This window comes from Narcine bancroftii, chromosome 1 (genome assembly GCF_036971445.1).
Source record: "Narcine bancroftii isolate sNarBan1 chromosome 1, sNarBan1.hap1, whole genome shotgun sequence".
NCBI classification, from domain to species: Eukaryota; Metazoa; Chordata; class Chondrichthyes; order Torpediniformes; family Narcinidae; genus Narcine; species Narcine bancroftii.
In genome coordinates, this window is record NC_091469.1 from 423,064,209 (window position 1) to 423,079,252 (window position 15,044).

General features: G+C 37.6%; 1 long non-coding RNA gene across 1 annotated transcript; it reads right to left on the reverse strand.

Annotated features, from left to right (window-relative positions):
- Positions 1–400: 400 nt before the first annotated feature.
- Positions 401–14,908, reverse strand: LOC138753425 (uncharacterized). Its single transcript, XR_011351159.1, has 2 exons — positions 14,820–14,908; positions 401–583 (listed from the first exon to the last, which is right to left on the reverse strand). It is a non-coding gene; the product is annotated as an uncharacterized lncRNA (long non-coding RNA).
- Between the last annotated feature and the right edge of the window lie 136 nt (positions 14,909–15,044).

Genomic DNA, 15,044 nt, shown 5'->3' on the forward strand with positions numbered 1-15,044 from the left:
ATAAATACTAATGTAGACTTGCAAGAAGGATTGATGTAAACCATAAATCTTCCTTGTCTTTTAATTGATGTGTAAAACATTGCTTAAAGGTGATTAAAACATTAATCAGAAATGCAAATAGGCAAAATTAAAAACAAAATCCACACGATTAAATAAGAATAAAGTCAGTAATAAGTATCTCATATTAATTTTTTGTTGTGGAATTCTGCACAGTCAAATGATTTTATTGATTAATTGGCAATGGTGCTTTATTTATTAGCTATTTTTAGTATTTTTTTCAATGTTTTAATTACCTTCTCCAACTATAATGGTTCTTTTGTGCTCTTAAGTATTTTTTATATATATGCTATTTATTTCAGGTTCAACTGTAAAAAGAAACATTCAACCACATAAACCCCAGTTTCAGTTCAACCCAGCATTTACAGAAGCACCATGACAAAGTGTTGACAATTATTTCCTTTGCTCCGGAACTGGATCATCTGGGGTGAGAGATGATTGTGTTGCTATGGTTCACTGGCTCCACTTTGGTGATTCAGCACAGACACATGGTGAGCCGCTGGCACAAATCTACATCTTATTGACCCTGTTGACAGAAGGGTAAAGAAAGCAGATACTTCTGTTGATTTGTTTGATATATTAAACATGCATGTGGCACCAAGGACTGTATATTGGACAAAATGCATTGCATCTTATTCTTGAGTATCTTATAAATCAGTTGTCACCGTTGATGCAATGTTTTTTGATTTTTTTATGCCAAAGAAGAGCTGGAACATAATTGATGCTAAATTAAATATTCTTGTATTGATATTTTTTTCCTGAATATTTGTTTTTTGTAACAGGAGTGTTTCATTTTTAGCATCAGCTAATTTTATGTGCCCTGTATTTTATTTAAACTCTTCATACACATGAAGAGATGAAACTAGTGGAAGTATTTGGGGACAAACCTAACATAACAGACCACCACCTGTGGGACAACCTAGCAGGAGGGATGGATCTGGTGTTTTGGCTTCTGCATTAACTCTGGAAGGTCTGGGCTAGTTGATCAATTACAGTTAAGGAGATTTAGTGTCATGACTCCTCCCCAAAAGTAAAGACACTGGTTGCTTTCAAAAGTATCGTATTGTTTCTGAGTGCAGTATTTGGGGTTGGGGGCAATGACTAGCCTGGAACAGATAGCCCTGACACCTGCCTCTTGGTCACTTGATAGTTGTGCTGAACATAGGTTTGATGCCAATGAAATTCCCACGGAGAGCAGGTTTCTAGTGGAGGAAAGGCCAGTATTTACATCATGGCATGTTTAATACAAAAGTACTCCAGCTGCAGCTAAAAAATGGAGCTGAATGTGGACCTCAGGAGGGGGAAATCAGGAGCACATAGCCCTCAATGAGGGATCAGCAGTGGAAAGGATTAAGAACTTCATTCTTGGTTAACAAAATCTCTGAAGATCTGTCCTGGGCCTTCCATTTCAATGAAATCACTAGGAAGGCTCACTAGCAGCTATACTCTGTGAGGAGTTTGAGGAGATTTGGTATGTCAACAAAGATTCTTGGAAATGTCTGCAGGGGTACCATCTGGAATGGAGGTGCCAACGCACAGCACAGGAAAAAAAACTACCCGGAGTTGGGAACTCAGCCAGTGCCATCATGGGCATCAGTCTTAACTCCATCGAAGACATCTCCAAGAAGACGGTGTCTTAAGAAAACACCGTCTGTCCTCAAGGACCTCATCACCCAGGCTATTCCCTCCATTGGGAAGGAGGTACAGGCGTCTGAGTATGAACACCCAGCCACACAAGGACAGCTTTTTCCCTTCTGCCATCAGATTTCTAAATAAACAATGAACCAATATTTGCACTGTGTAATGCTGCCGCAATAACGTGCATTTCATGTCACATTCATGCCAATAAATTCTGTTTCTGATAAAATCAGAAACTGCCGGAAGTTCTCAAGAGGTCAGGTGGTACTGCAGAGAGTGCTTTGCTGGCACCAGCTCATCTGGAGCCCCAGCCCAATTTCTCACTGAGGTCATAACTGTGGCTATGACTTAGGGGATAGTCCCACCATAACTCCAAAACAAGCGTGCTGGAAGGAGCTGTGAAATTTCAATCTTTTATAATATTGATTTTCAGTTGATTTTATATCCATTTAAAAAATTGAAATTACATTAATCCTGATGGCAGGAGTTAGTATTGACATCAGGCAGATCACAGTACTTGGAGTGTTCACCCAACGTGACATCTATGACACAACACAGCATTTTGAAGGGGGGCGGTGGAGTCGTCATCAAAGCAGCATGCTGAAGTAGGAAATAGTGACTCATATGTCATCTGTGTTGGCTATCTTTATTAAGTCTACAAGATCAAAGACTGAAGGCTCCTTATGACTAGCTGCTGTTTTATATTTGCTAACCATGTGGTGGCACTACATCACATTAAAGCAGTTCACCTGTTTTTTTTTCACATGCAAATCAATTCCTGAGGGAGTTCCAGTTATGACCTCAGTGATATCTAGCAACAACACCTCTCGCTCCAAAGAAAGATGTTCATGGTCAAAGCAATCTGTACTATGGAATTCAAGGAAGGAACTTTCTTGTTTCCTTCTGTCAATGACAAGATCAAGAATCCCATTGCAGAGTGCAATCAATGCACATTGCCATGGGAAGAGATGTGCCTGTAAGCCAAAAGTTGTTATTTATGACTGTTCAAACAACAGAATGAGAGCTCAAGAAAAATGCCACAAAAGTACAGGCATGGAATCTCTGATCTTTCAGTTTGCCTTCAGTGAATCACACAGATGTTTATCTCTCAAATGAACGCAAATAAACTGACTTCTCTCAATCTGAACTCTGGTATGCAGGAACTCTCTACTCTATTGTTAATCTCCTCTGTTTATATCTATATCCCTTGAAACTTTCTTTCCTGTAAACATACTCAGGAAAGTTTCCTGTGGGCTTTTTTTTTGATTGGCGGACATTTAACCACCATGTGCCAACAGCAATGTGATTGCTTGTTTAAACATGGACAAAATCTGATCATTATTCTCAATATATTCTACATTGATTAATGATATAGAGCAGGGCCCTCTATGCAGCTTTTCCAGCTATTCTACAACTTGTAGCTCACAATTATTTTCTCCTTCAGGAATCTGAATCGGTAACTAATGTCACTTTAGTTTTTTGACAGTTTTTCTGATTCCTGAAAGCAGAGTTTAATGGAAACCTCAGCGACATCACATGAATATCAGTCAAGAGTCTGAGATTGCTGCTATTATTTCCAACAGATTTCCCTTGTCTGGATTTCAGGAAACATATGCCCACATACTGATTTCACCCCTGGTGTACAATGCACAGCATTCCCACATTGGAACACAAAAACCACACTTGTGTCACACACATTCAAAGATGGACGGCTGGACAATATTAATGAAGCAGGCATGCATTCTGAAATTAAATAAAAACAGAAAGGAAATGAAGGAAGGAAAACAGAATCCTGACTGTGACATTAATGAGCTTGTCTTAAGATCCAATATTGAAAACCAGTCTCGGCATATTAAATCCATACCAGGAGATTAGTGAAGCTGGCCTGCTCATGTTAGATCCTTGCAACATATGTTCTGATTGGCATTTTTTTTAAAAAGCTGAGACAGTAAACAGAGTGCCATTTTTGTGGTGTGAGGTACTTGAAAAGAAAGCCTTGCGTTTATATACAACGTTTCACATTGCACCAAAGTAGTTTTTTTAAAATTGAATTTTATATACAACAAAAAGTGTAAGATAAAGAACAATATGTTGTACAGGTACACAGTAATTACAATGTATCCTAGAATAAAAATGAATGTCACAACTAATGATAAACAAACGAACAGAATTCAGAATTATATCTCTTGTTCCTGCAGAAAAAAAAGACTAACTAATCCTAAATCTATAACCCCTAAACTAAAAAGAAAAATCCACTGGGATGCCTTAAACCACCAAAAGGGTATGTTGGCGAATTGGCTTATATGTAAATAAGTAAGTTCAGGAAGAGATTATAAACATTTTGTATGTTATAAACAGAATAGTAAAACCACTGTATTATTCATTAAACATTAAAATAGTCTACAAAAGTGAGCCAGATTTTATCAAACTTAACTTCAGTTTTCAAAACATTACATCTAATCTTCTCGAGGTTCAAGCATGATAAGGTTGGGAGGATTAGAGTCCTTTCATCTTAGCAAAATACATCTTCTAGCCATTAAAGTGACAAAAGCTATCACATAGCAATCCAACATCAATAATCGACTGTTCTCTATCACTACACCAAATAAAGCTGTAACGGGATGAAGTTGAATAGTAAGCGAGAAAATACAGGAAAATGCATTAAAAATTTCCTTCCAATAGTGATCTAATGCTGAACAGGACCAAAGCATATGAAGTAAGGAAGCAACCTCATTATGACACATACAGGGTTGATAGTAGGAAAAATCTTAGCTAATTTATCTTTGGATAAATTGAATTGAATAAATGAACGATGTGCACAAACGGAAAAGGGATGAACCAGTTTTAAACACTTGGGCCATATATCCTTCGAAAGAACAGTTTGTAAGTCACTCTCCCAAGCACTCTTAATTTTATTCATAGAAACACAAGGTATTTTAGAAATTAATCCATAAATTAATCCTATTAAACCTTTTTGAAAAGGATTTAATCAAAAAAAGGTCAATACAATTAGTTTGATGGGAGAATGGAAAAGTGGTAACTTGGTTATTCAGAAAATTTCAAACTATAAATATTTAAAAGAATGGAAATTAGGGAGATTAAATTAATGTGACAAATGCTCAAATGTCATAAAACAGCCATCTACAAATAAGTAAAAAAATAAAGTGATACCCTTTTCTCTTCATTTTTGAAAAACACGATCAAGGCAAGATGGATGAGAAAATAAATTATTAATAATCGGAGCAGATAAAGAAAACTTTTTCAGTTCAAAACAGCAGCTGAATTGAAATCAAACTTGTAATTAATTTTTGACTACTGAACTACCTATTAATTTATTTACTTTTACCAAAGAAAACAGAATGGAAGCACCAAGTAGTGTAGCCAGACAAAATTTGTTAAAACCTTTCAGCTTCATGCAGTCTGAAATGTAATGAATCCAGAAAATAATATATTTAATTTTAATAGCCCAATATTAATGTCTCAGGTTAGGCAAAGCAAAACCCCCATCTATTTTTGATTTTTGTAAATGAATTGATTCAACTTTGTTCCAAACACATGAAGAGATAATAGATTTAACCGAGTCAAAAAAATTATTTGATATAAAAATTGGAATTGCCTGGAATAAATATAAAAATTTTGGGCAGAACATTCATTTCGATGATGTTAATTCTACCAACAAGTGACATAGAAAGGGAGGAGTATTTAAATAAGGTCTCTTTCACCTATCTAAACAGAGGATTGAAGTTTTCTTTTCAAAGATCTTTGAATATCTTAGAAACTTTAACCCCTAAATAGTGAAAGATCCCTTCACTATTTTAAGTGGAATATTATTATAGATAGGAACAGAACCATTCAAGGGAAAAAGTTCATTTTTGTGCAAATTAAGTTTCTAACCTGAAAAGATACTAAAGTTTGATAACAAATTAAACATAGCAGGAATGGGCATTCTAGATGTGAGATATATAACAAGTTATCAACAAAAAGTGAAAGTTTATGATTTTTGTCTCCCTGTCCCCCTTTGAATGCACAAAAGTAGTTTACAGACAATGAAATCCATCTGGATTGTTTCACTACTGCAGAGTAAGAAACACAGCAGTTATTTTACACAGAACAAGGTCCCATAATCAGTGGTTGACAGTTATTACATCCACCTGAAATAGGGAGTGGTCCTGATAAATTATGAACTGATGGGAGTGGGGAAGCAAAGGGCAGATTTAAGGAATGAAATTGGGCAGGTAGAAGGAGTTTTTGTGAAGGGAAATGTTTGAGGTGGTGATTTTAATTCAGTTCAATGGGCATGGATATGGAAATTGTCAAAAGTCAGATTTATTTTTCTTGGCTTAGGAGTGATTCAGCAAAAGGAGACCAGAAAGAGCTAGTTGAAGGTAGACCATATCAGAGCAATGTAGTTAGAAAGAAAGATATGGGGAGTCAAGGTAGTGAAGCATGCTTTCCTTCATTGGATGGGGCACTGAGTGTAAGAACTGGGATGTCATGTTACAACTGCACAAGATGTTGGTGAAATTGCAGGTGTTTAAATTAGAGGGTGCAGAAAAGAATATTGCTGGGGTTGGAGGGTGTGGGCAAGGAGAGATTGAATAGGCTGTGATGGTTTTCTTTGGAGTGAAGGAAGCTGAGGAGTGACTTTCTAAAATCAAGAGGGATATAGATACTATAAGGTGGATGGTCACAGTCTTTCTGCAAGGATAGATGAGTCCAAAATTTGAAGGTGTAGGTTTAAGGCGAAATAGGAAACACTGAAAATTTTCACAGATTTCAAAGATAGAATGGACAGGAAGGATCTCTTTCCCTTGGCAGAGAGGGGACACTAAGGGGATTGGGTTTAAAGTTACTAATAGAAGCATAAAGCAAATTATTTTTTTTTATTTTGCCTGGTGGGTGATATGAGCCTGGAACTAATTGTTGAAAATGGTAATAGAGGCAGAAGCTCTCATCATGTTTAAACTGTAGTGGGTCATGTTCTTGAAGAGCTATTATCTCAAGTGCTGGAAAATGATATTAGGTTGAGAAACTTTTTTATTATTAGTAGCCAAACTTTTCATGATCCTTCTAAAAAAAATGTCATTTTTGACAAAGCAAGACACCCTCAGTTTGATACAGATGATTATTTTTATCTGCCTCATTCCCTGGAGGAAAGATTGAACTCATGCAATGGCTTTCTGAGAGATAAAAGTACCAGCAAAGAGTTGCATGTAAAACGTGGTCAGTGTGAAGGATTCAGTTAGAGCAGTAAGACTAATTCAAAATTATATTACAACTAGGTCATATTGACATGCATCTATAAATACTGATATGAAACACATCCTAAAATAGATTTATTTGCTTTGGTACAGGTGGCTTGTTAGAGTTAAACTAGCATAAATATATTTCATGTGCAGATCAGATTTCACTTTTGAGTGCCAAATATAATGATGGCATTATTCATTTTTTTTTAACTGTCTGTTCACGCTTCCTGTCATGGTTTGTTAAATTCTACCTCTGTAGTGGCATTCAATTGTTTCATGGATGATTGACACTTGTTAAAGGTTTCATACACATGTACATTTTTGTGCTATATAAAGATTTCTGTGTCAAGTGGAGTGAATTTAGACAAATTCTTCATTATTCAAAAGCTATTTCCACAATGATAAACATTATTTTTTTCTAAAATAATTTATCTAGGCAATTCCATAAACATTATTTTCTGATCCTTTCTCCTTGGACTTTGACTTCACTAAGGATAAAATGGGAGAAAAGTTTAGATCTCTGACGATTCCAAAGGATGTTATAGGATGATTCTAGTTGTACACTCAGGCAAAAGGAACATAAAATTCCAAAGATCTCAATTACAATCTTAATCTATGCTACTGGAAAAATGGTCAATAATTCAATCTGATTTGTGCACACTGATTTTGGAAGCTGGTAATATCCTTGTTTCATATTTCTACTGTTCAGAACTGAATTAGTGAAAGTTCATTCACGATTACCTTTAAGGGCAACTTAAATGGAGCATTTACCCAGTACTCTTTGCCATCTTAAAATGGAAAATATTTTTCTTCTGAGTTCTTGATGAGAAGATTATTTTACTAGAATTGTACAAGGTCGAGTAATGTTTGTAACTTCATGTCATTTTAATAAGTGGATGGAAACTGAATCATGATTTGGTCTTGTAGCACATGATGCTTGTAAGGTAACCACTTTCTTTTATAAATAGGACCACTGTACTATCAAAAATACTCAAATACAATTGTATTCCCTTTCTATTTACTGGCCAACTATCGATGTCAATAGTCACTTACACAAAAGTTCACATAGGTCTTTCTCCACCTATATTTCCACTTTTGAATGTGAGTCTTCAACATTGAACTATTTTTCTATAATGAATAGATGACCTGAATCAAACTTCAAGATTCATGATTCCTTTATTGTTGTGAAATAAAAACAGTACATATTACATGGAATTGCTTTTGTCTGCCATAAGCAGAAATTGCCTGAAGTGCCTCTTACAGCCAGAGAAAGAGAAGCAAGTGAGCTCCCTCAGAGACCCTGAGTGCCCGTAGATTCACATTCAGCACTACACCAGGCTCTGGAATCACACAGACTCCAGTCCAAACCATCAGCTGCTCGAGTTCCAGATTCTAACCTCCAACACAATCATGAAACCTTCAGCACCCTCATCACCCTCTCGCATGTCGGTTCCAATACCTGATACCTTTTCAGCCAGCCTCGAGCCAGTCTCCAGCAGTATGCCTCCTGGTGTAAATCCCTGGACCGCAGTCACCAGCAACTCGCAGCCTGCACAGGTTCCTCAGCTTGGGTTGCCACAGCCCACTGCCTGTGCGTTTCTCAGCCACAGAAATCCTCATTGATCCGCCACCATCCCATTAGTTACCACCTCTGCTTCTCCTTCCCAAACTTAAAACTTCCAATAAAAATAACAGGACATTCCCCAATTACTGTTTATAATTATAGAACCATAGAATACTACAGCACAGAAACAAGACCCTTTGGTCATTCTAGTCTACGGTGAACCATTTTTTTTCCCTAGTCCCACTGATTGGCACCTAGTCCATAGCCCACTATACCACTCCTCAGTGCCCTACTATATGTCGTGTATGTCCTTTCTTTGCCTTCCAAAATGCAACAACTTACACTTGTCTGCATTATATTCCATCTGCCATTTTTCACCCCATGTTCACCACCTCAGCTGTCAGCTCATTCCACACTCCCACCACTCTCTGTGTGAAGAATTTCTCCCTCATATCCCTCCAAATCTTTTACCCTTTCACTCTTTGCATCTCACCTACACTCAGTGGTAAAAGCCTATCTATGTTTACTCTTTCTATCCCCCACGTAATTTTAAATACCACTATCAAACCTCCCCTCATTCTTCTATGCTCCAGGAAATAAAATCCTAGCCTGTTTAACACTTCCCTGTAACTCAGTTCCTAAAGTCCAGCAACATCCTGGTAAATCTGTGCTATTTCTAATAGGGCTCCAAAACCCAGTAGCAACAGAAATTCACCAGACAAATGGTTACTTAAACAAAAGTGATTTTTAATTTTATTTAAACATATAAACAGGATCAAACTATAACTTATTACTATTAACGTAACCCCCTTCTAATTCTAAGTGCACGTGCATGTAATGTGTATAAGTTCAGAAAAGTTATTTGATTCACAGTCCAATCTCACGTCTCACTCCTCCAAGTTCACTGGTATCAGGCAATTCTTATACTGTGCACAGAATTTAACATTTATGAATTTTTAGCAAGCTTTGGTGTTTAAAAGTAATTGGTTTCTGCTCAGGAAGGTTCTTGTTGGTTTCAGAGAGAGATTCGTTGCTCGTTGGACACAGAAACTGATTCAATCTGATCAGCCACTTCAGTGTTTTGCCAAAGAAACTTACCCCATCAGGATTTTCGAAATTATAATCTCTTCTTCTGCAGGTCACCACAGAGTTCCTTTTGTTTCCCTTATTTCAGGTGAAACACTCTAGCCAGCCATTTCTTCTTGTATGGACCACAAGGGTTTCAACAGGCTACATTTGGAACTCACAACCCGTCTTCAAACTGGGGTTTCAACAATCTGCCAGCTTGCAATGCTGCAGAAACCAGTTCTCTCTCTCTCTCTCTCTCTCAGAAAAAGCCTGTTTGGTCTCCTCTCTTCTCCTGCTTGCAAAAACCACATGACCTTCTTAGAACAGCAAACTGCAGCCAGACAGATTGCAGCACCAGATCCAACCTTCTTTGTCCATTCATCGGTTGCTTTCAAAACAATAATCCATTACTCCATAGCATGTCCAATTAACACCAACTTGTGAAGTCTCTATAGGCATTCTTTAAAGTTTTTGCAAAGGCACTCGGAGCCTGGACTGTCTGGCTTGAGCAGAACTCTGGCATTTTAAATGAGATCTATTTTGAGAAATGTTTGTGATCTTCACTACTCCCACAATCTATCAAAAACATATCTATATACAATATAAAATGTGATATAATCTGTCACACTACCTTATTGATATAGTTAGGTACTAAAACTGCACACAATATTCCAAATGTTTTATACAACTTGCCATAACATTCCAACTCCTATACTCAATACTTTGATTTATGCAGGCCAAAAACCCAAAAGCTTTCTTTACAACCCTGTCCATCTGTGGCCACCTTCAGGAATTATGTGTCTGTATTCTCAGATCCCTCTGCTCTACTGCACTTCTCAGTGCCCTATCATTTATCATGTATTTCCTTTCTTGGTTTGTCCTTCCAAATTTAAGACCTCACACTTGTCTGCATTAAACTTTATCTGCCATTTTTCAGCCTATTTTTCCAGCTGATCCAGATCCCTCTGCAAGCTTTGAAAACCTTCTTCACCGTCTGTGGTGATACAACCTCTACACTGGCTGCACTCCTACCAGTCTATAGCAGGGGGAAAACCACTGTACCTGTAGGTAGGCAACCTGGGAGGCTTGCCCCTCTGCTGGCTGTCAATCACCAGCCCATATAAAGACTCGGGTTTGACTCTTCAGAGAGCCAGAAAAATGGAACCAACAAAGATAATAAGACTGATGTGTACGTTTAAGCTAATTAAAGCTTGTTGTACAGTCTGTGGACATTACATCAGAATTATTCACACAGCAGCACTAACACTTTCCACAACATTCCAATCTTATTGTCATCTGCAAACTTGCTGATCCAATTTACTACATTATCATCCAAATCATTGATATAGATGACAAACAACAATGGTCCCAGGACCAATCCCTGAGACATAGCACTAGTCACAGGCTTCCAGTCTCGGAAGCAATCTGACTAACCTTCCGTGCAGTACCTTGTCAAAGGCCTGATTAAAGTCCATGTAGGCAACATCCACTGTGTTTCCTTCATCAACTTTCCTGGTAACCTCCTCAAAAAATTCTTTAAGATTGATTAAACATGACCTACCATGCACAAAGTAATGTTGACTATCCCTTATCAGTATCTGGCTATCCAAATAATTGTATATCTGATCTCTTAGAACACCTTCCAATAATTTACCTACTACTGATGTAGGACTCACCAGCCTATAATTTCCAGGGTTACTTTTGTAGCAATTTTAAACAATGGAACAATGTGAGCTACCTTCCAATCCTTCAGCACCTCACCCGCAGCTAAGGACATTTTAAATATTTCTGCCAGAGCCCTGCAATTTCTACCCTAGCCTCCCCCAAGGATCAAGGGAATACCTTGACAGGCCTTGAGGATTTATCCACCCTTATTTGCTTTAAGAGAGCAAGCACTTCCTCCTCTTTAATCTATATAGGTTACATGACCTCACTGCTTGTTTTTCTTACTTCCCATGACCCTGTGTCCATTTCCTGAGTGAATACTGTTGAAAAAAGATTAGACCTCCCCTCTCTTTTGGCGACATACAAAGCCCACCACACTGATCATCATAGGGACCAACTTTGCCCCTCACTATCCTTTTGCTCTTAATATACCTGTAGACAACCTTCACATTGTCTGCCAAAGCTAACTCATGTCTTCTTCTACCCTTCATGATTTCTTTCTTGAGGTTTTTCTTGCATTTTTTATATGCCTCAAGTACTTCATTTGCTCCATGTTGCCTATATCTGCTAAACACCTCTCCCTTCTTCCAAACCAGATCCCCAATTTCCCTCAAAAGCCAATGATCCCTATGCCTGTTAACCTTGCCTTTAATTCTGAGAGGAACGTACAAACTCTGTATTCTCATAATTTCACCTTTGAAGGTCTATTTATCTCACACATCCTTGCCCAAAAACTATTTATCCCAATCCATGCAATCTAGATAATTATATTCCTGAAACTGGTAAAATTCCTTGTTGATGCTTTTCTTTATCATTTTTTTCCCTGTATTTAAAAAATCCTAACAAAGTTGTTTCTAACTCTTGATTTATCTCCAGTCTTCTCAACTGGTAGCTGTTGGTTTATATTGTTAATCACATATATAGTATAATTCCTCCTATAACTACTGAATATTAATTATTCCAGTGTGATCATTCCATTGCAAACAATACTGATTCACTTTTTAATGCCTGTTATTACAAAGTAGTTCTTGAGTGTTAATTTGGGAAGAACAGCATTGAGGTGGGTTCTAGTGCTGTTCCATTCTGCTTATCATGTGAACTAACAGTGGCATTCATGGCAGATTAGTGCTGAGTAGAATCTTCATACAGCTCACAGTCAGGTTTCAGTTCAGATCGCAGTCATCTTCCAAAATCTGCCTTACGTACAAACTGAAAATAACTCACTTCAAGATCTTCATAAAATTCTGATGCTTATGTATATTGTATAATGTATATGATAAACTCATTATCATTATTAATTTTCTAAATGACATATATAAGGCTAAAGTTGTTTTTCTTTGAATTACAACCTGCATGCTATTTCATGATATTGCTCTATTGAGAACATAGAACATTACAACTCAGTACAGGTGCTTTGGCCCTCGATGTTGTGCCAACCTATATATTCCTGCCAAAAAAACGAAACCCTTCCTACCTCATAACCTTCTATTTTTCTTCCATCCATGTGCCTAGGAGTCTCTTAAATACCCCTAATGCTTCATCCCCCACCACCATCTCTGACAAGGAAGTCCAGACCCCTAGACCTCTTTGTGTAAAAAAAAACTTATCACTAATGTCTCCCCTAAACTTTCCAACCCTCACCCTATACAGATGTCCTCTGGTGTTTGCTTTTCCTGCTCTGGGAAGAAGGCACTATTTACGCCTCTCAGAATCTTATAGACCTCTATTAAGTCTCCTCTCATCCTTCTTCACTCCAAAGAGAAAGATCCGAGCTCTGCTAACCTTGCCTCATAAGACTTATTTTCCAATCCAGGCAACATCCTGGTAAATCTCCTCTTTTACTTCCTATAATGAGGAGTCCAGAACTGAACACAATACTCCAACTGTGGTCTCAAGATTTGTAGAGTTGCGTCTCGACTCTTGAATTCCATCCTCTGACTAATGAAGCCCAGCATCCCATAGGCCTCTTAACTATCCTATCAACCTGCACGGCAACTTTGAAAAATGTATAGATTTGGATCCCCAAGGTCCCTCTGTTCTTCCACACTGTTAGATTCTGACCAAAAGGCATCACTTCACACTTATCCAGATTGAACTCCATCCGCCACTTTTCCGTCCAACTCTGCATCCTGTCTATATCCTTTTGTTCCACTGTTCTACACTATTCTCAGCAATATGCACAGAAAAGACCTGAAACTTCTTTATAGCACATTTGACTGCATTTCAAAGTTTAAAAAAAGAACTCTGAAGAAAAAGAAGTGGTATTACCAATGTTATTCATCAAGCTATGGATTAGCAAAATGTTGAATGCAAACATTATTTCTTTCATTTAAAAAAACTTTAAAATTTGAAGTGAAACAAAGATCTGATACAAATATTCTGCAAACATTAATAGTATATGACCAGCTGCCAGAATATTTCATGTGCCCACTGCAGCTAAATTATGCCTAAAGTCAAGAAAGTCCTGGTGGTGATACAATATTTGTGCATCAGTTCTAAATCTATTCAGGTGATTTTCTTCTGCAGTTCAATTAATTGATCTACATCTGTGTAAGAGTGGTAAATTGAAAAATATAAACTTATGATCTTCATTTAATATAGGTTACAGAAATTTGTAGACTTAAATTAAAAATTCACTGATATAATCCTGAGCCCTTCTTCAAGGAATAAGAATTCATCTTATTCCTTGAAGAAGGGGTCAGGCCTGAAACATCAGTAACATATCTTTGCTTTTTTGGACACTGAAAAGACTGGCTGAGTTCCTCCAGTTTTTATGTGTTTTTCCTACAATCACAGCATCTGCAGACTTTTGTGTTTCACTTAACAATAATGAACAACTGTTTATACTGTACAAGCATGGCGTCCTGATAGATGGTCTGGTAGATACATCACTGTTGTCCAGTCTCAAGTCCCCATGCTGACTCTGACACCCTATGCGCATTTTTTTCTGCTCATTTGTGGCTTTCAGAAATCGTTGTCAGGACTCAAACAATAGCAGAAAGCCCTGTGCCGCTGACTTTTATAGCAGCTGCTTTGTTTACATCCAATCATTTGTCAGAATGTCATACAGGCTTTTCGTCAATTGAACCTGACCATCTTCAATTGAGTTTGAATGAGTGGTGTTCAACCAATTGAAGAGTAATAATGCAAGACAAGTTACACTACACTGGGAAATTGACGATAGGGAGGTCAGCATAAGGCTAACATCCCAATTGTTTGTTATGGTATGGGCAGTCATCCATCCCTGCCATTTATTATGATGAACTGGGTTGGCGAAAATATTTCTGCCTTCATTAATCTTCTTCGAAAATCACTTCAATCATCAGCACGTGGGGCACTGGACACCATTAAAGAATCCTTCCAAATTCTTGAGGTGGAGGGTGACATGGAGAAGAGGCCAAGAACTTGAAAAAAACTTCCTATGAATATGAGTATTGGAATGTATATATTAAGTGAGCATCTCCTCTCACCAGATGGGATGATCTACATGGTGATTTGGAGGTGACCAATGGTGAAGGAGTTTGTGATTGCTGGAAACTATTGTATACAATTACTATGGTAATGAAATGGTCTCCTCAAACCTTGGCCAAATGTCCTCAATTTGTTGCGACTCCAGTCAAATAGAAAATCCAGGCTGCTGATTACATTCCGAACCATGTTACTTTATCTGTAGAACCCCGAAACTAATGCACCTTTGTGATGTCACAGTGACATTGTCAGGGTGGGGTCATGGGGATGAAGCTGGTTAAATGTCTTTGTATTTCATCGAAAAGTGAAAATGCACCAACTGTAACTGAAAAGTTAAA